This window comes from Mandrillus leucophaeus, unplaced genomic scaffold (genome assembly GCF_000951045.1).
Source record: "Mandrillus leucophaeus isolate KB7577 unplaced genomic scaffold, Mleu.le_1.0 Scaffold406, whole genome shotgun sequence".
In the NCBI taxonomy this organism is placed as follows: Eukaryota; Metazoa; Chordata; class Mammalia; order Primates; family Cercopithecidae; genus Mandrillus; species Mandrillus leucophaeus.
In genome coordinates, this window is record NW_012104321.1 from 1,423,528 (window position 1) to 1,437,965 (window position 14,438).

The following is a 14,438-nucleotide window of genomic DNA, read 5'->3' on the forward strand; positions in this document are numbered from 1 at the left end:
TATTAATGAATTGAAGCAGGTGTACAGCACATAATTGTGTAAAAATAAGAATCAATACTAGATGAACCAATACTAGAGTTGCAGTAACAGTACTGCAAGAATAGTAAGGACACATTATGAAGAATTTATGCCAATATATCTGGCAACTTAAACAAAATGAAAATATTCCTTTAAAAACTAAAACTGGTATAAAGAGACATTTAGAAAACTAAAAATCTCCATTCGTAATAAAACCTTTCCCACAAGTAAAGCTCCAGGTCCAAATGACTTCACTCGTAAATTATATTAAACATTTGAAGAAAAAACAATACAAATCTTCATGGATTCTTTTCAAAAACAGAAAAGGAGATACCACATCCCAACCTCATTTATAAGGCCATAAAAACCTAATACCAAATATTACAAAAAATATTTCAATAAAAACAAAACTTCAGACCAATATCTTTCATTGACATAAAAGGAGAAGTATTAAACCAAATGATATCATTATGTAAAAGCTAATATATCATGATCCCACAGGGGTAATTCAAAGAAGTTAAGGTTCATTTACATTCAGAAGTAAGGCAATGTTATTCACCATATTAGAATGAATGAAAGAAAGACAGAAAGACAGAGAGAGAAAGAGAGAGAGAGACAGAGACAGAAAAGAGAAGGAGAGAGGAAAAAAAGAAGGAAGGAGGGAAGGAAGGAAGGAAAGAACATAGAAAGGAAGGAAGGAAGGGAAGGAAATGTATGTATATACATCTAAATAGATAGTGTAAAAACATGTGACAAGACTAAACACTAGTTTATATTGAAATCTATCTGCATACTAGTAATAGAAGGCATCTACAAAAAATCTATAGCTAACATCTTTATTAATTATGAAACTTTGAATGCTTTTTCCCTAATATAAAAAGGAAAAACAAAATTATTTGCTCTCACAACTTCTGTTCACTATTGCATTGAAAATCCTAGCTGATGCAATAAGGAATAAAAGAAGTTAGAAGTAAGATGACTGGAAAGGAAAATGTAAAATGCTATACTATATATAAATGACTTGTCTGTGTACATAAAAATGTGATGTAATCCTCAAAGTTTCTAAAGCAGGGTGTAGTGGCACACTCCTGTAGTCCCAGCTACTTGGGAGGCTGAGGCTGGAGGATCACTTGAGCCCAGGAGTTCTAGGCTGCACTGTGCACCTGTGAATAGCCAGGGCACGCCAGCTTCGGCAACATATCAAGACCCTGTTTCTATAAAAAGGAAAGAAAAGAAAAAGAAAAATAATTCAAAATTAGTGAATTTAGGCAAGTTCACATGATAAAAGATTAACATTCATATATTAATCATAGTTCATATGATAGCCACAAGCAATGGGAATAGCAATTTATTAAAGTTCCATTTATAATGGCATCCAAAACCCATCAAAATCTTGGAATAAACCAAATTTTGCAAGATTTTGCAATGAAAACAACAAGATACTGCCAAAAATTTTTTGAAACACCTGAATAAGTGAATATGCCAAGTTCAAGGAATGGAAAACTTGATATTTAAAAGTCCATCCTCCTCAAGTTTATTTATACCTTCAATACAAAACTAACTGATCTTAGCAGATTTTTGTTGATTAAATTTATAAGCAATGCTAAAATTAATAAGGAAATACATTGGATCTAAAAACTCAAACAATTTTTAAAAAATTGGATAGTTAATACTACCTGATGTCAAGACTTAATCTACAATAAGCAAAATAGTATAATATTGGTGTAAAAATAGAAAGATAGAGCACTGGAACAAAATAGTCCAAAAATTAATCTATACCGATTTTGGACAAAGGAACCAAGTCCATTCAATGGTAAAATATCTTATTAAATAATTATGCTGGAACAAATACGTGAATTTAAAAAAATGAACCTTTACCTTGAATCCACTCCAAATCCAAACATTAATTTGAGATGATTCAGAGACTTAAATGTAAACATTAAAACCATACACCTTGTAGATGCAAGTATAAGGAAATGTCTTCATGGTCTTGGTATAGAGAAAGATTTATTTAATAGATACAGAAAACATGAACCATTTAAAAATAGTTGAAACATTGCATCTCCTCAAAATTTAAAACTTTAGCTCATCAAAGGACATAGTTGAAAACAAATTGGCAAGTCACATCTTGGAGGAAAATAATAGAAATTTAGATATTTGAACAAATTACTCCATCCAAAACATAAAATGAATTCATATAAATTAATGAAAAGACAAGCAATACAATTAATAAATTGTCAAAAGCCCTGAACAGACACATCACAAAGGAAGATACACAACTGGCTAACAGACATGTGAAAAGATGTCCCAGCATCTTTAGTGATCACAGCAAAACAAAGCAATTAAAACCTTACTGAGATACCATTTCACACCCATTAAGAGACCTAAAATTTTAAAACCCTCATAGCACCAAATGTTGGATGGGAGTGGAGTGAAGCAATCAGAGCTCATTCATTTCAGGTAGAATAAAACGGTACCACCACTTTGCAGAATTGCGCAGCAATTATAAAGTTGAAAATTCATGTCATTCATGATTCAAGAATTTGCCTGAGATACTTACACAAGGAAAATAAAAAATATGTCCACAAAAAGACTTGTTCAAGAATATTCGTAACAGCCCAAATATAAGAGAATATCAAGAGAGGAAGATATAAACAAAGACTGGAATATTGCACTCATACAATGAAATAGTATTCTGCAATGAAAAGGAATGAACACTGATACATGCAATAACATGTATGAATGTCAAAAATCAATATGATTCCTGAGAGATTTGAGATGAAGAATAATACTTATGTTACAGTTATATTTATATAAAGTTCAAGAGCAAGAAATACTAATTTACAATGATAGAAATCAGAAAGAAGTTTCCTTTGGGGATGGAAAGATTGATTGGAAAGGGACATGAAAAACATTTCTGGGATGATGAAAATATTTTACATCTTGCTTTCGGTTGTAGATTCTGAGTAGATGCAATTGTCAAAACGCGTGAAACAGAACACTTAACAGCCGTACATTTTATTGTGTATATATTACAAATTAAGTTTTTAAAGTGAAAGAAAAGAACTTAATGAAAATGTAATAAAGAATGTTTGCCTCTTCCTATCATTGTATTCATCTTCCTTAAATCAAGTATGCAATCTTTTGCTTACTGAATACGACGCATATATATTCTTCTGGACAGCAGCAATTATCTACAGCACAGAGAGTCAACTTAAATTGAACTGATATTTATCAAAGATGTAATATGCCTAGGACATTAAATGGAGGAAACAATGCAGAAGGGCATTAAGAAAACTTCACTGTTAAGTGTTAGACTAAAATTTAAGTTTTCTAAAACTAGGTCAGTAGTCTTTCCACACCTTACTCTGTCTGTCTTCATACATGTTCTCTTAAAATCACCTAAATGCAGATAAATTTAAAGCTTAGAAGATTTTTTCTAACTTTATTAAAGAATGAAAAAACCTTAAGTATTGTTCTTAAGGTTATATATTTTATATATTTACTGTTATTTAATATAATATTGATGAAAATGTTTCAATATCAGGAACATGGATTTATAAAGAGACAGCAACAAAAAAACTCATAGCAAGTAGTTGAATAGCAATCTAAATTCTCTTTTTTACATGACAAAACCTATTTAAGGTAGTAAAATTAAGAGACAACAATATCCTCCACTCCATATCATAGTAATTAAATTAAAGATGTATGGTCATCCTAGTGAATGTGATTATGATAATCAACATCACCAAAATACTAAGGTAATCTTTCTCAGAGGGTAACTTAGCTTAAATTTAGAGAGATCCCCGCTGCTGCCAAACTTTCATTAGTAATAAATTTAAGGCATTAGTAATAAATTTAAGGTATAACTAGATATTGGAAACAAGTGTTATTATCAAAGTGAAAATACAAAATAGCCCAGAAAGCACTTTACATTCATCTGAAATATTTTCAATAATAGTTAATACATAAGTTATTATACTAGACTCTTTTATTAGTTGTATCATTACTCTTTAGCTCTCAAAGGCTAAACTGTAAGTTTAAAGTAGTGCAACCAAAATGGATTCAGTACACAACTTTCAACAATATATTAATGAATTGAAGCAGGTGTACAGCACTTAATTGTGTAAAAATAAGAATCAATACTAGATGAACCAATACTAGAGTTGCAGTAACAGTACTGACTAGAAAAGACATCTTCCATTCACCATGGGCACCTTTGACAAACACAAAACAGCTTTAATGAATATTAAATAATATTCTTTAATTAATATCAATAATATTCTTCTATCAGTCCTTCATTTACAAGAAAGTGAAAAGGCATGTAATTCATTTATACACACATTAGAATTCATACAAAATGAGAACACCTGCTTTTGCAGTTAGAAAAAATCATTTTTAACAAAACAAGTACATACAACATTCATTCTCAACTTGTGGAGACTGTATGTCATGACTAGAAAACGGCCACACTTTGTTCGAGTCCTTTAACACCTCAGAACAAGCAGGTCCTAAATTTAAGAATTGTGCTACAAATGTATTTGCTTAAAATTTACAAATGTGGTTTGAGTTTTGAAGTATGTATGTGCCAGATTGGAATTTAAACTTAACTAGATGCTAGCATATGCCCCAATAAAATTAAGAAGTTGCCTCCACCGGCAGTTAATTTGTTGCTTAGCTTACTGTATACAAGCTGTGTTATCATTCGTTAAATTAAAGAAATTAGTCACTGAAAAATTCCAGTGAATACAAGCAAAAGATTTCTGCGGATTTGCATTAAGGGAGCAAACAAATGCCTTACCCTTAATTTATCAGTGCTTCTGCTCCCAAATCCCAGTAGTTACTACATTTATCTACTTTATGAAAGCACATAGTTTTTCTCATTTTTTATGGACTTCTTCCCTCTCAACCCTTTAACATTTCTTTTAGAATTACATGCAGTGCAATGTAGAAAGAAATATCAGGATCGAGCCTGAGACTGTTTTTTAACATCCCTGCTGTCAGGTACTGCTGGTGTGGTCTTAGACATATCGGTTGATGTTGCCAAGCTTCAGTTCTCTCCTCTGTATTCTTCTTCACATGATTACATGGGTCACACTCCTAGGACTGTTCCATTCTATGTAAAGCGATATATCGGTAAAAAGGAGAGATGCTATATCAAGAAACCAAAGCTATGCTTTATCAATTCTTAAATGTCCATTATGTTTTCTCTCCTCTTGTCAGGATAAGGTACTGGACTCACCTATCCTTGAATTTCTTTGATCTTCAAGGCAATGTTATTCTTACTCTAAAGCACCACAGAGCCTTCTATGTGACTCACCTTTTCTATAAATTCTTGTTGGACAGCTTACAGATTTTCTGAATTTTCTTATGCCAAGAGAAGGGCAGATTAATGCTGATTTCCTTCTTTAGGTTATTATAGTGGGTAATCGTTAACTCTGTGCACTGATTTTGTGCTAAGCACCCTATTAAGTGGCATATAAACTATAATATCTTTCTTAATTTCTCTAAAACTCCTGTGACATAGTGACTCAGAATCCCCATTTTAACAAGCAGTTAAGTAACTGCCCAAGATATGGCAGCTGAGAGGGGACAGAACTGCCATTTAAACCCAGATCCTTTTGCTTAAGGGCTTAAACTCAACCTTCTCCCCCAACTTAACTGATTTCATGTTTCAATTTAGATTCTTTGTGTTGACACAAAGAAGTCAATTTCTGCTACATTAGAAAACATGTAAACAGCTAAACCAGAGTTTGGTTTCAAAAGAGAAGCAAGCAGTTATATTTGTAAGTTCACCAACTGTCCTCCTCCAGGGTTTCTATACCCAGAGCAATCAGAATATCTGTAAAATTAAAAGCAGCATCATACCATGTCCAAAAGATTAACAGTTCCACAGTACAAAGTTTGTTGATTTAGTAGTGGATTCAGCCTGTCAATCAAAATGCCATAAACAATAACATGATAACAGTTTTCAACATAAATGCTTTTCTTCAGGTTATTTTCACATCTTATTGAATTCTGCCAGAACATTTTCTCTGCACACTCTTCCTGAACTCTAAGTGCCCATTATAAAGGAAAATTAATGCTTTTTTTAAAAGACAATGTATGTTACACAAAGAGCTAAACTATTAATACTTGAAATAGACCTGTAATCTTAGCTGAAGCAACAATAACAAAGTTCTATCTTACAAAAATAAGCAAATGTTAATTTAAAAAATTATTGGTAGCTCTTACCTTAATGTTCTTTGCCCGTGGTTATAACCAAATGCTAACATCAACAGAAGCAGAAACCTCTTGGCTTCTCTGTAGGCTGTCTCCAAATATTCACTTATTTTCAGAAGCAGAGAAAGGCAAGTTTAAAGAGGGCGGGGAGAAAACCACCCTTACAATGGCCCTGCCATTATTCTTTCAGTGAATGCCTAGCAACAGAAGTCCCGGGACCTAGAAACTAAGATGCCTGAGGGCACTGACCCCCAGCCTGCCCCACGTCCTTTCAGTGTAGCTAGGATCCTGGAGCTCTTACTGAAAAGTGTTATACAACCTGAAGGTTTAACAGCCACCATGATTAAAGTGTTCAGAATAATGTTACAGCTAAGATAATTTTCTCAAAAATATTGATGGTATTGTATCTTCTTAATTAATAATACTTCAGCCAGTACTGGAAATAGGCCTAATAGATAAATCTTGTATATTAAGATTTAAATGTTTAATTCCACCCAGTTTAGAAACAAGACAAAAAAATCATGGAAGCTGGAGTAATCTCCTGCTCTAGCTTTTTGATTACAAGATTATTGCAACCCTGGATTGCATTCCTGAGAGCATTTCGTAGTCACCCACAACTCACTGATAAAATCTCCAAGACTTTTTTATAATTTCTATTTATTATATATTTATTATACACTATTTTATAATTTCTTATACCGCTTCTTTAAGTGGGTGGAAAATGAGTTACCAGAGTCTGTATCATAAGAAAACTTCAGTCAGCTCTAGTGAGGTGAATCTCTTATACTTAGAGTGCTTCTCTATTGCAACATTTGTCCTATTTCTTCTGTTGAGTAACCAGACCTTCCTCTCCAAATTGGTGGTGGGGAGGGACTTGTGCTTTTGTTCATCTTTTTAATACGAAAGGTCCAATCTTGTGCGTGATAGGTGATTGATAAATGTCTTGAATTGAAGTGACTTCCTATTTGCTTTTGTAGCTCAAAGTAGTGGAAGCTGTGATGTAAGTTTGAGTTCTTCCTCACATATATTTTGCTCTCCTACAGATTCTTCACTCTGTTCAGCTAAGACTCCTGACTAAGCACATTGTTCATTGTTGACAAACAGTCTCCAGGCTGTTCATTGCTGAAAAAGTCTCCAGACTGTGCATTCAGATCCCTGTGCTTGAACCCTTTAGAAAGGTGGAAGTGCCATTGTACCTAAATTTCAGCGAGTTTTAAAATATGCTTTTGAGAGAGAAGACAGAGTCTATACAGAGGAAAGAAAAACTAGAACATGGTGTTCTTTTTTAAAGTGAAGTAGGCATTCCACTAGTTGTTTTGCTTTTATAAAATGAGTAGAACCATAACATACTATCATAAATCTCTCTCATAAAATAATACAAATTCTATCATAGAATTCTATGCAAACATGACTTACCAAATTCATGAACAGCACTGAGTTCAGCTCTCCTCTATGTGGCCCTATCCTATCCTATTTAGAGTCAGGGTACATAACTTCTTAAATGCTTTATAAATACATTATCCCATCCCAAGTAGACTAAATTAATAATGAGTTATAAATAAAAATATTTTTGCTTTGACACTAATGTTTGATTAAACATTACATTTTAAAATAAATTATGTTTAGGTGAATATATTTTCCCACAATTTAAAAGGGAGATATTTATAATAGTAATTACCCAGCAAAATAAAAATATAAAATTATATTTCATATTTTTAATATATTTTATTAATACATTTATATTTTTATTAATGTTGCTATAATTTTATAGCAACATAAAAACAAAAGTCTGTGAATTCAACAGAGAGTACTGCATGGGCATGAGGCACAGAATCAGCCATGACAAAATTGAGCTCACCTGTCCAAATTATTAGAGTAAAATTCGTATCTTTACTCAAATATTTCAAAAAATATGAAAACAACAATGCACAATTTAGTATACAGTACATTATATGTAATATAATATTTGTGTAGAATTAAATATGTAGCATATATAATATATAAATATATGTACATAATATACACCTATAGCATATAGAATACGTACATAATTTAGTGTATGTGTAGTATGAGTGCACATATATATATGTGCACACATACTAACACACACCAATAAAATATAGAAAGAAATAAGCATTTTAAAGAACAAAAAATAAAGAGCTATGGAAGTTTTCAGAAGTTACTTTTCATTCATTTTTACAAATGAGTGTGTGTGTGAGAGTGTGTGTGTGTGCATGCACGTGCATGCACGCACATGTAGAGGAAGAGAGAGAATCTCTGCTTGGAAAAGTCAGCTTCAGAAGGCAAGAAATGTTGTCTTTTATCCCATCACTATATTTCTAGAAAGTGGCACATTTCTATGTTTTATAAAGAATTGTTGAATGAATGAATGTTAAAAGCAGTTATCAAAAACTAAGTAATGCCACATATTCTGAAGCTTTTTTTTTTTTTTTTTTTTTTTAAATGGAGTTTCCCTCAAGTCGCTCAGGCTGGAGTGCAATGGCTCGATCTTGGCTCACTGCAGCCTCTGCCTCCGGGGTCCAAGCAATTCTCCTTCCTCAGCCTCCCAAGTAGCTGGGATTACAGGTGCCCGACACCATGCCTGGCTAATTTTTTGTATTTTTAGTAGAGAGGGGGTTTCGCCATGTTGTCCAAGCTGGTCTTGAACTCCTGACTTCAGGTGATCCGCCCACCTCAGCCTCCCAAAGTGCTGAGATTACAGGTGTGAGTCATCATACCTGGCTTTTTTTCTGAAACTTTTAAAATCTCTTAGTATTACTTTTTATTCCACAGCCAGGGGTAATTTATGGAAAATGTTAATCAGAGCATGTACACTCCTGTGTTTGTTAAAGCTTTATCTTCTCTTTATACCTAATACATCACTCAAATTCTCAGGCACAAAGTGGTCTTCTTACCACTACAATTGCATCTTCACACGCACTGTCTCCTTTGCCTACTATGTCCCAGCCACACCGGCATTCTTCAGTTCTCAAACTTGCTACTTAGTAATAGAATATTTTCTGCTCCCTGCCTAGAAATCTATCTTGCCTTCTCCTCATGATTGCTTCCTTTTCATGGTTAATTCTCAGCTTATATAACTCCCCCTTCCCTATAAGTATCTCCTTAAAAACAATATATTTCACAATTAGTCATTCATTTACTGTTCATTTCCTTCCTACCACATATCACAATTAGTTGTTCCTTTACTTATTACTTATTTTCATTCTCCCCACTTGAATCACTAAATTCCATAGTGGCAAAGGAACACATCTATCATGTTCATTTGTTTGATCGTATTGCCTAGTATGATATCTTACATACAGTAGGTGCTTAATAAATATTTAAGTGAGTGGTGAAAAGTAACCTTGAACTCCCATAGCTCTTTATTTGTATTGTGCTATAAGCACTTCATTCTGTCTACCTTGTATTAGAGTGATTTGGAATGTAACTGGCATGTAAGGTCCTCCACGAGTCCAGTGCATATGTTTTGATTGACTTCTTTGTCTCCTATAGCACTAGTGACAGATATTGCTAGCTATCTGCTGTGGTAGATGATGTGAATCACTGTACATGCAACTCCCAGTGTCACACTCTATGATACTCTATAATTCTGCTGGTATATAGATAGACGTACTAATATATTTGAACTTGGAATTGAACATTATGAAACTTTTGTTTAGGACACTGAGTTTTTTGGTAGATAGAGTAGGGGTCTGTGTCTTTGTCAGTAGCAGTACTGGCAAAGTATCTGATATCCAAGTTCATCTAACTTTACAATCTTCATTTGCCTCATCTGTCAGTAATACCTGCTTCACAAGATTATTGTGAAATGTAAATAAAATAACCTAGAATTTAGCAAAAGACTTTCCATGTAGAAAATATTTAATAAATGTTAGATAAAAATATTATCAGTAATGTCTATTTTTTCTTTATCTCTGTATATTACCAAGCAAAGGCTCTAGCTTAGGAGAGAGAATTAAAGCATCTATTTGAGAAACATGCTTGAGTGGATATAATGACTTATTTTTGTATATAAGACAAAAGTGAGTTGAAAATAAAGGTTTTATTTATGAAAACATCTATAGAAAAGCTTTACGAAAAAGAATTCAAGGATACTTTTGCCATACTGAACCACTGGCAAGAAAAAATATAAAACATAAAAAAGGTATTAAAAAACCTTATAATTAACATTTATCCATGAGAGTGGAAAAATATTCAATATTTTACATTTATATGTAAATTTTACATACACACACACACACACACACACATATATATATGCTGCAAAGGCGAAAAAACAACTCTGGATACTGGAAATTAATTTTATAATCCAACACCAGTCAGATATCTGTCTTTATGATGAAAACTATATGGTGACTTGAATATCTGATTTTTCAAATATCATCTCCCAAAAATCTCTCTCAAACTTGAATATGACAGATAAATTCACCATCAGTCAGCATATGATTGTTGGAATAGAAGGATAGGATGATTAATTAAAGTTGAGTCTCTTTTGTTCAGTTTGGGTTTGGAGATGTGCATTGGAAAATCACACAAAACCATATTTTTCTGGGATTTGATGAATGGCATGATCAGCACCAAATCATTTTCTACACACCTTACATCAAGTGGTTTGCTATTGAAGAGTGTTTAATAAAGGAAAACCAAACTCAATACATATATGAAAAGAAAGAGATGCTATCATTAATTTTGAACTAAGAAAGGAAAACAATTTTTATTTTTATGAAAACCTTATTTAATCTTTAGGGAAACACATAAAGAAAATATTTAAGGCTTTGTAAAAATCCTGACAGATTTTATTACTGAATGTTCACGTGGCCTGAATCAAATGCTGCTTTTTAAATGTGTTGAAATAATATTGGAACTAAGACCTGACATTACTAATTGCAATACGTTGAACAAATGCTTATTTGAAAGAATACTGGGTCTCCACTTACTCCTGCTGGGACCATTTTCATTTTCTGTGCTCTGTCATCATCGCCTGGGCTGCTTTTGCTATTTTCCTTTCTCTAGCTGTTTCATATAATGTTTAAGTGCATCTAAGCTGCACGTGTGTGAGCTAAGTCCTCTATGATAAAAAAAAAAAAATAGCCGGCATGTGATTTAGCAACAGTATAACAAATTAGTTGTATTAATAATAATAATAAAAACCAGACAAATGCATTATTTGGGTTGTGCACCTTTATTTGAAGTCATATATAGTGTCAATTTTAGAATATTTATAATTATAATTAACTGCTTTATTATCTCCTTAATTTAATATTCAAGAAAGATTAAAATATTTTTAAAATAGCATACACTTAAGGCAATAGTACAAATACAGTGAAATTGTCATTTCACTTTAAGAAATGCCATCAAATTTGGGTGTTGATTCAAACAAATCAATTGCAAAAAGACATTTTGAGAAAATCAGCAAAATTTGGTTATGGGCCAGGTATTAGATAAATAGGAATAATTTGATTTAGTTCCATGTGATAATTTTATAGTTATATAAGAATATGGCTATACATTTAGAGATGCATGCTGAAGAACAGGAATGCAGTGATATAGAATTGCTTTAAAATGCTTCAGCAAAAGGAAAAAAGATTTAAAAACACAATTTTGTCAAAATTGTGATACTTTCATTTGGGTATTGGGTATGTGGGAATTTATTATTTTCTTTTTTTCTAATTTTTTTAAATGGAGAACTGAGTAAATCGGCAAAATCAATGAAAAATTGATTGCTTGGAAATGCATAAAAAATAAATATGCCAGTAGTTCTGAAAATGCCATCCATTAGGCTTCCTCACTATGGCCCAGCCACACTGGCTGCTTTGGAGGCTCTTTCCTAAGGACCCTTGCAGAGGTCGTTTATTGTCTTAGAAACACTCTTGCCCAGGTATTCACAGGGCTTATCCAGAGGGCTTGCTCCCTCATTCCTTCAAGTCTTCCTTTAACTGTTACCTCATTGAGCTTTTCCCTGATTATTTTATTTAAACAGTAATACCCACCATCCTCCCCTAATATTCTGTATATATTTCCCTGCTTTATTTTTCTTATAGTGTTTATTATTGCCCAATACGCTACGCAATTTACATTTTTTTTTTTTTTTTTTTGAGACAAAGTCTGGCTCTGTTGCCCAGGCTGGAGTGCAGTGATGCCATCTTGGCTCACTGCAAACTCTGGCTCCCAGGCTTAAGCCATACACTCACCTCAGCCTCCCTAGTAGATGGGACTACAGGTGTGCACCACCATGCCTGGCTAATTTCAGGCTGGTCTCGAACTCATGAGCTCAAGTGATCTGCCTGCTTCGGCTTCCCAAAGTGCTGGGATTACAGGCATGAACCACTGCACCCAGCCACAATTTACTTTTAATTGTGTATATTATTTGCCCCCCTCCTCAGTAGAATGTAAACTCTATTAAGGCAGAATTTTGCTTCTGCTCTAGTAACAGCAATATTTCTAGTACTTGCTGAATAAAGTAATAAGACAGATTCTGAAAGATGAGACCGGAGCTATATTTCTGCCTGTAGTTACTAGGCAAAAGTTTAAAGAATGAAAAAAGATATTGAAGAAAGAAAGGCAACATTGCAAATGTGGCTCACAGCCCATATAGGCCAAAAAGTGCAGCAATATTCCCTTGTTCAAAAATATCTCAGGGAACTTTTCACACTCTAAAATTTCATTTAGATTCAAAAGTTTTGCTTTAAAATAAGCCCTTTGGAAAATTAAACTTTTATTTTCTTATACTTCACGATGAAAGTTTAGATTGTTGATTCTGTGACGATCAAGAAATGATGAATGTTTTAATGGGAATATGATGAAAGATGAGACCATGTTGGAATATACCAGGTGAGGTGGTGAACTTTAGAGGAATAAGCACTAGGAGATGGATAGAAAGGATAAAGTAGCAGTGAGGTTCTGAAGTATGTATAGTGTTAATGTTTAAATCAGTTATAATTTTATAACAAAACTCTATGGTTAAGAAATTAATTCCTTAAAGATATATCTAAAACCTGAAATCAGAATTCTTATTCTGTTTTAAAACTGTATAAATGTGTGATCTTGCATTTTATAGACCTAAACTCTGACTGAAATAGCCGTATTTTTGAATGTGTCTTACTGTTTTCTGAAATTGTTCAGCTAAATGTATGCTAGATGCTGAGACAAGATTTTCATCACCTGTAATTTTGCTTCATCTATTTAGGCACCTCTTTCAATAAATATCAAACAGAGACAAAGTTCCTTAGTAAGAGATGTTCAATAGAAAAGGGATATAGAAGGGAAGGAGAAGAAGCAATAAGATAAAAAAATATTAAATGAAGATAACTACTCAAAAAGCTCTCTTATTTTGGTTTTCTAAACTGCGTTTTGACTAGTTAGCATGTGTTTGGGGTAAATTACTGAGCCTATGTTTTGTTAGGTATAAACTGAAGGGGCTCCACTAATGATCCCTAACGTCAATGATATCTTCAAAAAATTTTAACAACCAGTCCCAGGTGATGGATAGCCAGAGAGAAGGAAGGCCTGATGTGTATTACTTACCAGTTCTGATCAATTTCTGTTGTATAAATATTCCCTCTGTGGCTACTTTGGTGGGATAGTTAAGCTACCAACATGATCCTATGAAATAAGATTTATAATTTAATTCCATTGTGTTCGGAGAACATGCATTGTATGAGTTGAATTTAAAAGTATTTTTTGAGACTTGCTTTTTGGTGCAGGATATGGTCTATCTTGTAAGATGTCCAATATACATTTGAAAATAGTGTTTATTCTGCTGACATCAGGTGTAGTGTTTTAAAAATATCAATTAGATCAAGTTGATTGATAGTGTTATTTAAGTCTTTTATAACCTTACTGAATTCCTGTCAACTTATTTCATAAATAGTTAAAGTATGTTGAAATCTGTAACTATAATCATAAATTTGTCTACTACTCCTTGTAGTTCTGTTAGTATTGGATTCTTGTATTTTCATGTTATTAGATACCTGGAATAGGCAGAATTCTAAGGTTTTCCCTAAGATCTTGCTCCCTGATGTATATGCCCTGTATAATCCTTGGAGATTATTCTCAGTGAACCTGGCCTAATCAGGTTAGTCCTTAAAAGAGACAAAGGTGGCCGGGCGCGGTGGCCCAAGCCTGTAATCCCAGCACTTTGGGAGGCCGAGATGGGCGGATCACGAGGTCAGGAGATC

At 33.2% G+C, this 14,438-nt stretch overlaps 1 protein-coding gene across 1 annotated transcript in view; it reads right to left on the minus strand.

Annotated features, from left to right (window-relative positions):
- MMRN1 (multimerin 1) overlaps positions 1 to 6,323 on the minus strand; it is a 97,006-nt gene extending 90,683 nt beyond the window's left edge. Inside the window, exon 1 of the mRNA XM_011992178.1 lies at positions 6,253 to 6,323. The gene's annotated coding sequence lies outside the window, so the exon portion shown is untranslated. The remainder of the gene's footprint in view (positions 1 to 6,252) is intronic.
- Positions 6,324 to 14,438: the final 8,115 nt, after the last annotated feature.